At 46.5% G+C, this 17,065-nt stretch overlaps 1 long non-coding RNA gene across 1 annotated transcript; it reads left to right on the plus strand.

Moving 5' to 3' along the window:
- The first annotated feature begins 10,266 nt into the window (after positions 1-10,266).
- On the plus strand, positions 10,267-12,573 carry LOC141573999 (uncharacterized). The gene is made up of 3 exons (XR_012500490.1): positions 10,267-10,418; positions 11,545-11,663; positions 12,035-12,573. It is a non-coding gene; the product is annotated as an uncharacterized LOC141573999 (long non-coding RNA).
- The last annotated feature ends 4,492 nt before the right edge of the window (positions 12,574-17,065 follow it).

Consider the following 17,065-nt stretch of genomic DNA (forward strand, 5'->3'; position numbering starts at 1 on the left):
AATTACGGCTTCAGCCTTTGTTCTGTTCCTTTACTTCTGTTACTTGCTTCAGGAGTTCCTGTTAGCACACGGGGAATCTTTTTGGCCTGCTTGTAACTTTTACAAAAATCCTTTTATTCTTTTTTGATTTCCTTATGATATTTAAAAAGTCCTCCTGCTTCTCTTAAGGCATAAACTGTTGCACTGTTTGCTCTAATGTTCCTTGCAGTTTAGCCTTCATTTCTTTGGCAATTTTCCTCATTTTGAATTCTCTCCGGATTTGGGGGCCTGGGGAGGGGACGCTCCACCATCTAGTTTTTTTTAATTAAAAAACTGTTTTCCGGTGAGGAGGCAAGTGGGGGTTGAATGGAGACTTTGTGCTAAGCACATACTCTACCACTGAGCTATTCCCTCCCAGCGCCACCATCTAGTTTTGTTGTAAGTTTGTCCACTTTTTTTCTGAAGTTGAATTGACTTACTATATTGTATTAGTTTCAGGTGCACAACACAGTGATTTCATATCTTTGTAGATTTCCCACCATACAAAGTTATCACAAAATGTTGTCTCTGTCCCCTGTGCTGCACACACGCCCCGTGACGGATTGGTTTCATAACTGGGAGTCTGCGCCTTTCTTCACCCCCCACTCCTCTCCCCTCTCGGGGCTGCTGGTTTGTTCTCTGAACCTGTGCAGCTATTTCTGTTTTGTTCAATTGGCTCATTTGTTTTGCTTGATTTCAGGTTCCACATACAAGTTAGATCAGACAGTATCTGTCTTTCTCGGACTTACTACACTAGCACAACACGCTCCAGGTCCAGCCATGTCCATGGAGTTTGGTTTTGCTCTCTAAGTGCCATACTAATTTTGTGAAGGATTCAGAAAGATTCAAAGACTCTGAGATCCTGGTGGATTGATGACATAGGAGCATCTCTGAGACTGTCCCCACACTGCACGGCTGCAGAAACTGAGCTGCAGCCAGAGGCGACCTCATCCTAAACCCAACCCCCAGGTACCTCCAACCTCCCAGGGCAGCTCCACAGGCAGGGAAGCGAGGTGGGCACATGGCAGCATCCCAGGTGCCTGTGGTTATGACAGTTTGGAGATTTTATAAAATGTAACCACATGATCTCATTGCTAGGGCCCCTCCCAGGGCCTTGGAAAGAGCATTTGTCCACAGTTTTGGTGACGATGAAGTAAAGCAGAGTGTATCCATGAACAGATATTACACAGCCAAGGAAAAAATATTTTTGAGCTTAAATTGTCTCTTCATAATAATAAATGTGCATTGTAAAAACTTAGAAAAGTTGGATTAAAAATACATAAAATAAGAAGATAAAAACATATTCCTACCACCCAGAGGTTGTCACTGTTACCATAGTGATGTGTTCTTCCAGATTTTGAAGTTATTTCGATGACAGTTAAAACTGCACATAAAAGATGTGAACTGAAAAAATAAATCAGCGCAATGAGCTGTATCAGGAGTGATGCTAAGCTGTAAAGTTATGTACACACAAAAGACACCAACACATTAACAGGGCTTAGTTGTGGGTTGCGGGTTTAGGACAATCGTTACTACCTTGTTTCCCCTGTTTCCTGCAACGGACTTTTTATAATCAGAAAAGTGAATCATTTCAGAAAGTAATTTGTAGTCATTTCAAAAGTGAAATGCAGTTGAGAGTGTATGTGAAATCGGATGAACAGCTTATTTTGTGTCTGATGATTATGCAGCTGCATTCTGTGGTTTCGGGTTCTCCTCCCTCAAAAAGAAATCAAATCAGATTGTGGTTTTGTTCCCTGACATTAACCCGCAGGTGTCACATGCTCCATGCATTGGCAGAGGATTATGTCGCCAGGGGAGTGAATGTGAAATTCTCAAGGTGCTCTGCTCCGGTCATCAGGACCTCATTTGTCTCTAAGCTAAAAGAGGATTGAATTCTGTAACAATGATCAGAAAATGCTTTTAGGAAGATTCCTTTCCTATTACAAATCTTCTTAAAGTTGCAGTGCGCAGTGTGACCGGCCATGCAGGGGACCCTGCAGCAGGCTTGACGGGACAGCTCCCTTTGCCTTAAAGGCACAGGAAAGGGTGCCGCAGGATTTTATTTTCCACAGGGAATATAATACCGAAGAGGAAAAGCTTGAGAGCGAGGCAGTCAACGTTACTGACACCATATTGGCAAGGCTTCCTGGCCCAGTCACTCTTGGGGACTTTGATTTCCCCAGCAAGTGTCACTTCGTGAAAGGCTCTCACCATTGGCCACCAGAGTGTCCCCTAAACGATTTGAGAAATTGAGGCGAATGTTATACTTTACTTTGAAAATATGGTTGTGACTCTTCAGCTTTTTGAGAGCACGGCTGTGTGTTGTTTGCTGGCTGACCTTCCCGCTGTACTGTCTTTGAGGCAGAGATGCTTTCTCTGTTTGAAGGCAGGGAATCAGGCTGGGGCAGTGCACGCGAAGGGTTTCCAAGCTGGGGGCTGGTAAGTACTCGAAGTATTTACCCCTGAACGCTGCTGTGGCGTCTTCATCACTTGCGGTCACTGAGGGTGAACACCCCTTCTGCTCTGGGGAGGGTCTGGGCGTGTATTTGCAGCGTGGCTCTCAAATGACTTGGAAGAGAAGGCCCAAGTCCCGGCGGTTTGGGAAGCACTGAACACACAGGCCTCTGCCTGCTCTTCCATCAAGTCGTGGCCGGCTCTGTGAGCCCAGCCCGGCCGCCCTGCCCCAGCTCCGCGAGGCCGTCTCTCCGTGTGGCGCCGCGACAACCCCAGGCACCCGGGCACCTCCCGCACCAGGTGGGTCTCCTGCCGCTGCTCTGGCCTCCTTTCACTGGCCGCTGGGAGGGTGGGACACGGGGAGACAAATGCAGTTTCTGCCCTGACTGGCTGCAGGTGAGTCTTCCGCAGAGAGGCTCCCAGTCCGGGGACAGTCTTGCGTTGTCCCCTCCTTCCCAGGTGTGGACGCTGCAACGCGGGCCGCGGCTGGTGAGCTGTGAGAGCTTCGCCCTCCCGCCAGGACGGCGGCTCGACGTCTGCAGCGAATCTGTCCCTTGACCCACACCGAAGAGTGACAGCAAAACTGTGCGTGTCCCCGCGTGCCCAGACACTCGGCCACCCCTGTCCTGGGTCTGAGGCAATAAATGGCACTTTCCTCGGCTGACCTCTCCTTCCACGAACATCCCTCCAGTCCCATTCACTGTGCAGGCGCCGATGGAGTGTGCGGTTCGCCGAGACGTCCGGAGAAAAGCAGGAGGGCATGGAACCCCCGGGGGGTGCTCCCTGAGGGCCCTGCACGCCCCGTCCCGGCTCCTGGGCCAGGTCCAGGTACAGACTGCAGGTTCAGGCTGAACACCAAAACTGAGACAAAACTTTGGTGCATTTTTCAAACACAGTGTCTCCTTAGAGTTTAAGGTGGAAAGCAGTGAAAGGCGTGTTTCATGTTGCCATATGAGGAAGCCACCCAGAGGCTGCATCACAGAACTTCATGTACGTAACTACCTACCTAGTCTTCAGACACACGCCTGAGACACACGCTTCCTCACCTGTAACAGCTACAAAATTAGGACGTGCCAAAGTCAGTGTCTTCCTCTGTGCACAGGTGAACTGGCACATCACTCCTGACCGTCAGACAGACGCCTGCAACCCCTGGCATTCTCAGCAACCCAGGTAAGGGCCTTCTGGGGAGGGCTGTGGTCTGAAGGCCTTCTGTTGGCACTTTGTGGTAACATCAAAGCAGCAGCATTGGTGGTATATACACACACACAGACACACACGCACCGACCCACAGACATATACACAGACACACACACACACAGACACACACACATGGGAATACTACTCAGCCATAAAAAAGAATGGAATAATGCCGTTTGCAGCAACATGAATGGCCCTAGAGATTATCATACTAAGTGAATTAAGTCAGACAAAGGCAAATATCATATGATATCACATATATGTGGAATCTAAAAAAATGATACAAATTTTATGTACAAACCAAAAATAGACTCATAGACATTGAAAACAAACTATGGTTACCAAAGGGGAAAGGGTGGGGAGGGATAAATTAGAGGTTGGGGATTAACAGATACACATTACTTTATATAAAATAGATAAACAACAAGGACCTACTGTACAGCATAGGGAACTAGATTCAATTTCCTATGATAACATATAATGGAAAAGAATCTGAAAAGAAAATATATACATTTATGTATGTATATGTCTAACTGAATCACTTTGCTGTACATCTGAAACTAATGTAAATCAACTACACTTCAATAAAAAATTTTTTTAAATAGAATCGTATTTTTTTAACAAAGCAGCAGCATGGATGTTACTGGACAGGAGCGCCCAGGAGGAAACCCCGGAGATGGCGGCAAAGCACTTTTAAAGAATTCTGTGTCAAACAGACCCACAGACATAGAGGACAAAGTCACGGTGACCAGGGCAGGAAGCGGGTGGGAGTGATGAACTGGGAGCTCAGGGTTAGCAGATGCTAACTGCTACATATAAAACAGATAAACAGCAAGGTCCTACTGTAGAGCACAGGGAGCTATGTTCAATGCCTTGTAGTGACCAATAATGAGAAAGAACATGGAAAGGAACATATGTCTGTTCATGTATGACTGGACCATGATGCTGTGCACCAGAAACTGACACAGCATTGTAAACTGACTCTACTTCAGTTTATAAAAAAAACCTTAAAAAAAGCACTCTTGTGTTGTCAGCGCTCCTGAGGGAGCGGGGGCGAGGTGTGTGGAAACACGGGCAGTGATGGCTATGACTCGAAACGCAAACCAGAAGCACCAGGTTCTGGAGGGAAAGTCTTAGGGGGACCTTAATGGTTTCACTTATGTTTTCCTTTTTAAAATATTTAGGAAAAATACATGATAAAAGTGATTTATATGTAAGTCTAAAAGAACTCTTTCAATAAGTCTAAAAACTCCCCTGGATAAGGGGGCAGCAGGCCACAGAAACTGGCGGCTTCCCCGAGCGTACGTAGGACAGGGCGGCGCGCAGTGGAAGCAGAGGCGACGGGCCACGCACCCCTCTGGGCCCTGGCGTCTCAGCTGCAGAGCCAGGGAGCAGTGCCTCCCCCGGCTGCCGCGAGGGTGAGATGAGGTGGTGACACGTGGAAAGTCCTCACCGCTGGGTCTGACGCACAGCTGGCAGTGAGTTAAGCTTGTGACTTTCACAGAGAAAACAAACCCTAACAGAAACACAAAGGGAAATTCAAAAATCCCCCATCACTTCTGAGATTTTGAACGGACATCTCTAAAAATGGACAGAGATCAAGAAGGTAAAGATTGAAAAACGTAAGATGAAGAAGCAGAGCCCTCGATTAACACAGGCGACCAGTCTCCTGTAACGGACGGTCGGCCTTTGCACCCGTCAGAGAACATACGTTATTTTCAACCACACGTAGCATGATCACAGGGGCTGGGACGGTGCTAAGCCATAAAGAAACTGTCAATAAAATTGAAAAATGTAAACCATGGTGTGGATCGTGCTTGCTGATCGCAGCACAGTGAAGTCAGAGACTGACAGCTGATGACAAGCTCTGGCTGACCCCCTAACCTTCAGGCCATCGTAGCCCATGTTTTCGGTGCCCTGCCCAGACCCCCCCTGGTCTCCTCTTCCGGCCAGAGGGCGTGTCCTCCCTGGCTGCTGTGGGGGCTGGAGCCTCGCTGGCTGGGGTGAGGACTTCAAGGTGAAAAAGGACCTCTGCCTCCTGTCTCAGCAGGTCCCTGCAGTGCTCTCAGGCTCCAGAACCCCAGCAGGTCTGGCTGGAGCCAAGCGTCCCGTGAAACCAGTCTAGGAACTTCCTCCTTGCCTCCGTGAAAGGGAACACCGGCCACAAAGGGTTAAACACTTTATTTGGATGGCTGGGCTTGTTCTGGAGAATTAATGGAAGATAAGCTAAAAGTTCATTTATCAGAGTATTAAAGGATAATTATGACGGAGTAAGGGCAGAGAGTCCAAAGGCATTATGATGAACAGACTTAAAACACAGAGCTGGGAAAAAGAGGCTAAAATATATTCAGTAATGCGGGACCAACATTTCCCCCAAATTCCACCATATGCCAGAACCCCTCCCTCTCTCCCCACCTCTCCCTTTGCTTAGGTCACTTATGAACTTATGATTTTAAATTCATCTCAGGAACTTGGAGTTTGAGGCAGATCTAAATAGTGATCTTTTAACAGCAACAAAATTAAGGAAAAAAGACTTCGTGCAAAATCTGCTTCAATCAGATTAGATGGAAAGTGGGTAAAGCTGATTACAACCCCACTAAAGACAGTATTTGGGCAGCATTTGCCCTAAAACAATAGTATTAATTCTTCTTTAACAAGTATTATCTGGAAGAAATCAGTAATTAATGGGCATTCAACATTAAGGGACAATGAATTAAGGGAACCTCAGTATTCCTCCCCTGTGGCACAGGCACAGAAGCCGGAAGGGTGGAGCCGCAGGCGCTTCCTGACCCAGGTCGGCGGGAGGCACCCGAGCACCTCAGGCTTTGGGTTAGATTTGAGCATATTTGCCCTTTTAAAACATAGCAGCTTACCGAGGTGTAATGCATGCACATTAAATTCATCCGAGTACACAGCACAGGGTTCTCTGTTCTGAGCTCAGCAGACACGACCGGAGAAACCGCAGGGCTTTGCTTGGCTTCCATGGAGAAGTGCGTGTGTCCGGGGGCGTGGGGCACAGTGACTCAACCAGGACGCTCTGTCCTAGTACCAGAGGTGGTCCTTTACCTCGTGCGGTTTCCAGGAATGTTTTGTTTGGCTCAGAGATGCTTAAAACAAACCTTTGCACTACATTGAAAAATGAATAGATTTTACATGAAAATCTGGATTTATGCATTTTACTGAGAGATCAGAAGATCCACAGATTCCAGGCCCTTGTTCCCACATGGCTGATGGGCTGGCTAGCTGAGAGGTGCAGCCGCAGCCACCCTGGAAGAGGCACACATATTCCCGTTCACCCAGTCCCCACCACTCCCTACTGCTCCCCAGCACTGAGGCTGTGGGTGCAGCTATCTGTGCACGAGGGAGGAACATTCATTGCACTCCTGTCACTCACAAAAGGGGGTTTGAAAAGGTGGTAGATTGGGAAGGCCCCAGGGTCATTCTCATACTCTCCACATTCCCATTTATACCACCCGCCCAGTCCCTATGCAACTGATCCATCTGTCTGTCTATCTATCAGTTTAATTAAAAAAATCAGTTAAAGTTTATTTGTTTTGCATCAAACTTGTTTTTGTGACAATCTCAGAAACAAGCAAACCACCACCATGTACGGTGAGATTGGAAAGAGTTTCTTCAGCTTTGTCTTCCTTTTCTCTAGTTCCCTTTTCTGCTCAGCAATGAGATGATTCCTTTTGTGATTAGTAATTAAACATTTGTTCTAGAAGTTCTACTTTTAAATTATGTTCACTTAAAAAACTTGATCAGTTTTGATAGTACTTTCAACCTCACTCATTTAAAAAAATCATTGTTTATATCTTGAAAGTTTCCATGCATAACAATCCCATAGCCTGTAATCGATAATTTCAGTGCTTGAGGTCTTGCTGGGGGTGCCTGCATCTGATGCCTACTTTCCCTGCTGACCGATGACTTTTTGTGTTGCATCATTAGCTGAATTTGATCTGTGATCATTCTCAGGAAACTAGATTAAGAATATTTTTCTCAGGAGATGATTGTCATTTTTCAGTAGTATTTACAACTGTGTTTACCATGTGGTACCCAGATGATTAGGTACCAGAGAGTGCAGCCAACCTAGATATGCTTTAATTTAATTTAACTGTAATTATTTTATTTTAATCTCTTGGGCTTGGCCAGGATACCCTCATGGCTGGGGCAGTGTATTAATTAATACCGGATCTGAATGTTGAATTATCAGGAGAGACTTCCTTTTCCTTTTCTATCCAGATTAGGCAGAAAATCGACAGTTTTGCAGAATACTATCATACTGCCAGAAGCAGAAATCGAGATAGCTCTTCCAAACGTTTACAGTTTCCCCCTAATCTTTCACAGGTGTCTTGCCTGTGTCTAATTGCAGTGCAACTCTCTTTTTGCATTGGTGTCTCATTGACTTACATATTATTCCTATTTCACGGGTTTACAAATTACTGAACTGAGATGGGGGACCGCTGGTAAGCAGACTTCCTGACGAACGGGAATGGGAGTGGAAGTCATTTCTGAGAGTAGCCTTGAGCACTGAGAGCGTGTTGAGTGTCACACTTGCAGAGGGAGCAGTGGGTATCTGTTGGTTGATTAGAGGTCACTTTAGAGAACCTTCAATGTAGTTTCAAACCCAAAGACTATAGTAACTTATAAAGTGTGATAGTTCCTGGGGCCGTGTGCAAACATGTTTGGTGCTTTGCCCACTCAGATGTCATTTGAAGTCCTGGTGGGTGGTTCCCACACACACTGATGACTCTGTACCTTGACCTGCGTCTTTCTGCCCGAGAGTGTTACCTGGCCGTGGGAGTGCTTGCTGCTCATGTGAGCAGCACAAAGTCCAGGGAGTTAGTACCTCCGGGGGCCAGTGAGGGATGAGCAGTAACAGCTCTGTGGTGTGTTCGGCATGGTCTCTCGGATTCCCAGCAAGACTGAGCACCAGGCACCCAGAGCAGCAGCGTGATGACTAGCTCATCCTGTTCCAGCTCCCCTCTGCTCCCCGTCCCACTCCCCGCTTTGCCTACCAGTGTTTCCTGGGACTGCCTACCCAATAAACTACTTGTCTCTGGGTCTGCTTTGGAGAACTAAGACACCTCACAACTTCCCGCTGTTCAGAGGCAACCACTTTCAATCCTTTCAGCTCTTTCTAGGAAAATTTATCTCCTAAATACCATGCTTTTATGCAAACACTTCTTTCTCTTAATTTTAAAAATTTTGATTTTGGGGGGGAACTAAGTTTATTTAGTTTTTAAATGGAGGTGCTGGGGATTGAACCCAGGACCTCGTGCATGCTAAGCATGTGTTCTAGCACTAAGCTATATCCTCCCCCCATACAGCCATTTCTTTCTGAGGGGGAGGTAACTAGGTTTCTCCATTGATTTCCGCTTGGAGGAGGTACTGGGGATTGAACCCTGGACCTCACGTGTTCTGAGCATGCGCTCTACCACTTGAGCTATACCCTTCCCCTCAATACAGCCATTTCTTGATTGGATCATTTTAGAAATTGTGCTGTGTGAGGACTTTATTATCTTCTCTTCTTTTTCTCACATCCTCCTTATAATTTTTGTTAAACTGATAATGTTTGCATTATTAGGACTATATAGCGTACCATAATTACATTTCATGTCTTGTAGAACTTTTTGTTTTCCTGGAGTAGGTTATTGCCTCTTTTATCATTTGCTTTGTTTTATGAGACTCTCACTAATTGTTTCCTACCCTCCCACAGTCTACTATTACAATTGTTTTTATGCTGCCAAGCACATCAGATAATCTTTCTGATCTGGTCATCTATTTTCACTACACACATAGCTCCTGAAACCCTCCAGTCTCTCCCCAGCCCGGGCTCTGCTCAGATATCATCTTGGGGCTTCTCTTTCAAATCCCAGGAGTTCCTTTAGTTTCCCTCTCATGGGACCCCTGTCCCCTGGGCCCCATATTTCGTGGAACACCCCTTCTAGTGGTTTCCTCTGAGAAGATGATTCAAGATCATTTTTGAGGTCTTGTAGGTCTGAAAACACGCTTATTTTCACATTACACATCACTTCACAATTGACTGAAAGTTTAGTTGGAGATAAAATTCTAGACTGAAAATAACTTTACCTCAGAATTGTGAAAGCAAGGCCCCACGCCTTCCAATGTGGTGTCAGGAAGTCCTTTCCAATTCCTCACCCTTGGCATCTGACTTGGTTTTTTTCTCTCTAGAAGTTTTTTGGGATCTTTTCTTTGCCTCTGGTACCCTGTAATTTCTCCATGGCCTTTGGTCATTTCTATTTCTGGGTGTCTGGTGGGGCTTTAGATGGGAGAAGTTCGTCTCTTCTGGGACACGTTCCTGTGTGCCTTGATGGATAGCTGGGACAGCTCGCTCCGTGCTCCTGACACCCCTTCATAGGGCGCTCATCGGCCGGGGGCCGGGTCCCTGCAGTGACTCGCTCACGTTCTTACCTTTCTTTCTCTCATCGCTCATCTCCATGAACTTGCTTTCTGAACGATGTCTTTAATCTTATCTTAAACTCCTGCTACTGAATTGCTCTTGTTTTGGTTGTCACATTTTCCATCTCCTGGTGGTCATGCTTACTTTCTGTTTCGTTTTTAAAAAGCCTGCCTGTTCCATTTTGAAAGACACACGTCTCTCCTCTCTCCTGGTGCCCCGTGCCTGGGCGGTCTCAGGACCTTTTCTCGCCATCGCCACTTCCTGTCTGGTGCCTCAGCGCTGCCCTGCACCGGGCTCCGCGTCTTCGCCTCGGCAGCCTTTCTGGGTCAGTTTCTCCCGAAAAAAGCCCTGGCTTCTGGAGGGCGGGGGAGGAGGGTCTTGTGGTGAAAGGGGCTGCTCCTTGGAAGGCTACTTGTTCCCCCTACAGACTTGCCCCCTTGTAGCCTGGGCTTCCTCCTGTGCACCCTGGGCTGTGCGGTCTCCAGTCCCCGCCGCGTTTGTATCTCTGTCTTTTTGATAAACGCCATCCCAGCAGGTGTTAGGCGATGTCTCACTGTGGTTCTGACTTGCCTTCTCCCCGTGGTTAATGATGCTGAGCGTCTTCAGTCACTTCCCCAGGACAGCTTCCCAGGAGGACTGGTCACTGTCTTCGAGAGCTTTCCCTCGTGGCTCTTCTCGCCCGTCGCCACTCTCCCCTGATGTGTCCATGGTGGCTTGTCACCAAGTGTCCTCTGTGCTCTGCATCGTGTTCCAGGGCCAGGCTGAGGGCGGGACAGGGAAGGGCATGTGGGTTCCTTGGACAACAGCTTGTGGGAATGCGGGTTTCTTGACAAGCAGTGACATGGCCTCAGGGAGCAGGGTACAGGTTGCGGGTGGGGGTGGGGCCTCTGCATGGCGTTTAATCACCTACGGGGACATCTGTCAGCACTGCTCGTCGGGGAGGGCAGGCGCGCGGCCCGCTCGACAATATGTTCCGGGCCTCATAATCACTTGAAAAACACCGCGTTTGCAGAGGGTGCTTCTAGCGTTTGTGGCAAATCCCTCTACTTTATTACAGAAATCCAGGCAAATCCTTCAGCAAGGCAGACTTTCTATTAACACGCGGCTGCAAAGTGAAAATTAAAACAAACAGGAGTAAAACCAAGCCAGACCCCAAATAATCACACGCTGGCCTTTCAAGCTTTGAGCAGCGCTCTTTTGAAAGGGAGGCAGGACAGAACCCTCAGCCCTGATTCGACAGGGATTCCCAGAGCCTACCCCACCCCTCGCCCCCGCCCCACCGAGGTGCTGCTCATCAGGAAGACCAGGGGAGTCTTTTCGGTGCAGAAGTGGGTCCTTTGCCAAGCTTCCCTCAGCCGTTCTGAAGCATTTCCTTGGTCCACGTGTTGCAAACAGACATCTTTTCTCCTTGCTGTGGCGGTTTCCCATGGCGGCTCACCTTTTCCCTAAAGGCAGGTTTGCTGAGGTGCAGTTGAAGAGCAGAGGGGGCTGCCCCTGTGTCGCGCAGTCCTCGCTGCAGCCACAAACCCGCAGGAGCCCTGAGGCCTGCGGCGGCAGCCGCTCGGCCTGGGTGCGTTTCCCGGGAATTGTGGGCTTCTGGATTTGAACCCGCGGTTTGCTGAGGGCAGGCTCTCAGGAGAAAGGAGTGAGGGCGTGGGGTGGGGCGGGGAGGGGCCGAGATGTGCAGAAATGGAGCAGGACCCTCTGGGGCCTTCCCGGGACGGACCCCCACCTGTGTCCCCCGTCTGCCTCCCGTCCGTTGGAAAACTTTACTCAAAGAAAAAGTTTAATCAGGTAAATAAGAAAATACAGAAACAAAGGGAAATAGTCAAGCAAAACAGAATAACAATAGCTTTGTCATTAACAAAGTCAAGGGCCTTTAGCTCCTCCTCAGGGGCCGTAGATAATATTCTGAGCCATGACCTTTGAGCTGTTTTGTAGATACTGAAACCCCACCAGGAGGAAGACATGAACTACGCAATGACCAGTCTGTAGCAAGCTGCCACAATTCCGAGAACTGGCCTCAAGGAATTGGGAGGAAACCGATCCTGGAACTGAAGATTAACTGCACTTAAAACAATCAAGATGACACTGATCAGACCCTGCATGACCGACTCCAGGCTGACAGTCAGAGCTGACTGTGCTGCCCTGCACACAGCCCCTCCCTCTGCCTGTGCCCCCCTGAGACTTCCCTTTAAAAGCTCTTGCTCGCTAATGAAATTATTCTGTATGATACCGTAGTGGTGGCTGCATGTCATAATGCATTTTTCAAAGCCCATAGAATGTACAACATCAAGAGTGAACCCTAAAGCAAACTGCAGACTTTGGTTGGTAATAATGTGCCCATATTGGTTCATCGATTTAACCAAATATGCCACACTGATGAGGGACCTTGAGGGTAGGGGAGTATGTATGTATGGGTGCGGAGGGCTGTGTGCGAACTCTCTGTATTTTCTGCTCAATTCTGTTGTGAACCTGAAACTGCTCTAAAAGAATAAAGTCTATTAAAAAAAAAATTTCTTGCCTGCTAATCGGCTGTGGGGAGTTGGCCTCTGGACATGAGTCCACCCTCTCTAGCAGTTGCCAGCCTCCAGAATAAAGAAAACCTTCCTTTCTACCAACACGCACCTCTTGAGTAGTGGCTTTCAAGCAGCAAACAGCTGGACCTGAGTTCGGTAATGGTTCCTCCCTGAGCTCATCTTGAGGGAGAGGCCACACCTGAGGACCTTCAGTTGGGCAGTGGCAGCTCCTGGGGGAAGTTGGGCCCTGGGCATTTTGGGGCAGGAGGCTCAGGCAGCCTGGGGCATTCTCCAGGGAAGGGTGCCCCAGGGAGCCCACAGCCACCACCTCTCACAGCACTCGGGGCTTGGCAGCACCAGCCCAGAAGTCACTTGGGCCTGTACCCAAAATCCAACTATACTTCCTTTGAATCAACATTTGACATACCAGAAACCATCTTGGGAATAGCAGTGTGCTAGGAAGGGTGTCAGCTCTGCACCCCCCGCCTTCTCAGTTACAGGAAACTTGGAGTGGGTGGGGGTGTCTCTGCTGCACATCTGGTATCCAGGCAAAGGAGGGGAAAGCTTTCACCTTTACTTCTGACCTACCAACATTCTAGCTGCAAGTAAAAAGACATACATTAGATGTGTGTCTACTTGCACTTGAACCTGAGTGCCAACCCCAACACCTCATGGCCTTTCTCTCATCTTCCGAAGCAGCCTGCACTCTACATAGTATGTATCTCTCTAAATAAATCTATCTTTACCTAAAAAAAAAAGGCATATGTTAGAAATACATTCCTACTTTGTGTATTTTTAAAACATCCAACTAGGCTTGTAGGAGAAATATGTTCTTTGACGTTTACCCAAAGGTTGTTGGGTACTAGAAATCCACAAAATACAAAATGTAAATAAAAATACATTCTAACTTGGGTACAAGTCTCAGGAGCTGCCCCTCCTGTGGTGGGCGCACCGTGGGCCGTGCTGGGAGGGACCTGCTCGGTGGCCTCGCGGACGCTGGTGCCTGGGCCAGATTACCACGCTCACGCCCCAGCAAACGTACACGGTGTGCGTGTGCAGGACGAGCATCTTCCTACACGTGGTCTGGGAATCAGTTCACTGAATTTGAGAAAACCAGCTTCATTTGAGGAGGATTAATTCCTCCCTCTCAGATGGGAGAGGCTGCTCTAAACTTGTCATAAAAGTAACTATGGAGTCAATTTCTGCGTGTGTGTTTATATACCTGAATATCCACCTCTCTGTCCATCTGTCACGCGTTTTATTTTTAAGCACTTTAACATGCAAAATGGAAGTAGATGGACTGTGTTGGTTTTTATTCAGAGCTGCCAGGAATATTTCTAAAACGTACATTTTCCAATTTTACCTTGGTTTCACAGTTTTGTTCCTGTAACGGCTCTTACTGGATGGTCATTATCAAGGTGCCCACCAGAGAAAGAGTAAAAGATACAATTAATAGTCATTTGACAACTCTCAGTGGTCTTTTTGCTTATACTTTCTTGAAAATGAAAAAGTTGAAGATCCTAATGACAGGATAAGAAGAATTCTGCATGCCAAGCAGTTTTTTATTCTTTGGTTTAACAAACTGATTGGGCTGTCAGCTAATAGATGACACTCGAAAATGCTTTTGGGGTGTGTAATCGGGAAGGGGTTCAGATAACCAAACGGCATGGCCACGAAGAAGCTGCCTCTAGCCCTGACCACCTTCTTATGTGACCAGGCTCTCTCGATGCCCCGTAAGTAGAAAATGAGAAATAAAATGAAACGAATGCTGTAAACTGTCTCTGCCTAGCCACGAGTAGAACTCATCCATGTACATAATCAAAAAAAAGTTTTGTTTCCCCAATTCCAATAAAACTGAAGTTTTTAAATTTAAATTTAAAATTTAAGTATGTTTATGATGTATTGCTCAATTGTGCATTAATAATAATCATTACAATTCAACTCAGAAGACATTTTCAAAAATGCAGAGTCGATTGGTGGTGGGAAAATTATTTTAGTTGAGATTAAAATGATGTATTTTTGGTACCAAGACATAAGACAAAATGCTCAATGAAAGATTTCCAAGCACAAAATGTATTCAATACTAGGATCAAATTTTAAGGGAGAAGCAGAATGAAAATACAAATTCAAGGAGTGAAAAAAAATGCTAAATTTCCGACTGGTAAAGAAACTCTTGTTACTGCTTTTTTTTTCTTTTTAAAACTTTATTTCAACATAACTATATTTGCAGAAACACACTCATTGATGAAAAGAATGCAACCGAAGTTTACCTTATCCTACAATTTGGACAAAAATTTGGTACATGGTGCTGTACATGGTGGTGTATGTGGTGCTGTACATGGTGATGTACGTGGTGATGTACATGGTGCTGTACGTGGTGCTGTACATGGTGGTGTACGTGGTGATGTACATGGTGATGTATGTGGTGGTGTACATGATGATGTACATGGTGGTGCATGTGGTGATGTACATGGTGGTGTACGTGGTCGTGTACATGGTGCTGTACATGGTGATGTACGTGGTGGTGTACATGGTGACGTAAATGGGTGGTATTAGGCATCAAACTGCCTTTTATTTACCTGACACTGGAGACAGTACTAGAATAATTTTATTTTAAAATATTGATATTTACAGTATCTGGAAATAACATTCTTTGTTACTATTTACACTTTTGATGAAAAAAAGAGAGGTCAACATTTCTTCTGTGTTCCCCACTGTCAGGGCTCGTGGAGGCCTAGTGCAGCCCCGGGCTGCCTGACTCTCAGATCAGGAGTGGGGGACAGCGCAGGGGTGGGGAGAGCTTGGGGATGAGGCAGTGGGCTAGGCCCAGCTCCCCATGCTGGGTGACTTCTGGAGGCACAGAGCCTCTCTGAGCCTCAGCCTTACGCATTAGGGTGAGACACCTGTGATGGGGCTGTAGTCAGTAGGGTACAGCCCAGCGGTGGGGGCCTGCGTCCATGTCCCCCAGACTTCTCTCTCCCTGAACTGTCCCTCGCACGTCCTCTCACGGGTACTGAGGAACCCAGGCAATTGTATCCAGGAAGCCCCAGGGCTCCTTCTGTTCCAGCTTAACTTACAGGGAGAGGCTTTTTGTCCCCAGCCTGGTGGGGTCCTCATGCAGGTGGGTCTCTCACTGGCCCCCAAAGCTCTCTGTGGTGGCCTGGCACGGGGTGTGGTCTGGGCATGGGTTCCAGAAGCTCACGGCCCAGTGGCGCCCTTCCCGGGCATGGAACCCATGTCCTGGGCGAGGAAGAACCACTGGGGCGCAGGCCAGAGGAGAGGAGCCCCACAGCTCTTCCTGCGGGGCTAGCTGCACCCCGTCCCTCAGTCAGCAGACTCGGTATCACGCTCACCTTCTGCTAAATGGATTCAAGTTGATTTTGACACTTGCGACCAGAAGAGCCTTGAAAATTTTATCTGAAGGCGAGTATTTGAGTTCCAGTTCCAGCAATAATTGTGATCTGATGAAACTGAAAAGCTTCCCTAGAAATGCTGAATAAAATAGGACAAATGTCCTTTTAATCTGACCAAGGAGGTGAAAGAATTACACATGGAGAACTACAAAACATTGATTAAGGGCATTAAAGATGACATAAAGAAATGGAAAGATATCCTATGCTCTTGGATTAGAAGAATTAATATTGTTAAAATGGTAAACAACAGCTTTATACTGTACAGCACAGGGAACTATATTCAATGTCTTATGGTAACTTATAATGAAAAGGAATATGAAAATGAATATATGTATGCTCATGTATGTCAGCTGTGCACCAGAAACTGACACAACATTGTAAACTGACTATACTAATATATATATATATATATATATATATATATATATATATATATATATATATATATATATAGTATATTCCCAAAGTAACCTACAGATTTAATGTGATCTCTATCAGATTACCCAGGACATTTTTCAAAGAACCAGAACAAATAATCCTATAATTTATATGGAGTCACAAAAGACTCAGAATTGCCAAAGCAGTACTGAAGAAAAAGAACGAAGCTGGAGGAATAATCCTCTCAGACTTCAGACAATACTACAGAGATACAGTGATCAAAACAGGGTGGTACTGGTACAAAAACAGACATGTGGATCAATGGAACAGAATAGAAAGCCTGGAAATAAACCCACAGACATATGGCCAATTAATCTTTGACAAAGGAGGCAAGAATATACAATGGAAAAAAGTCGGTCTCTTCAGCAAGTCGTGTTGGGAAAACTGGACAGATGCCTGTAAGTCAGTGAAGTTAGAACACTCCCTCACACCACACACAAAAATAAACTCAAAATAGCTTAAATGCTTAAACATAAGACAAGACATTAACCTCTTAGAAGAAAACATAGGCAAAACATTTTCTGACATAAACTTTAGCAATGTTCTCCTAAGGCAGTCTATCCAGGCAATAAAAATAAAAGCAAAAATAAACAAATAGGACC

Source organism: Camelus bactrianus, chromosome 19, assembly GCF_048773025.1.
Source record: "Camelus bactrianus isolate YW-2024 breed Bactrian camel chromosome 19, ASM4877302v1, whole genome shotgun sequence".
Lineage (NCBI taxonomy): Eukaryota > Metazoa > Chordata > Mammalia > Artiodactyla > Camelidae > Camelus > Camelus bactrianus.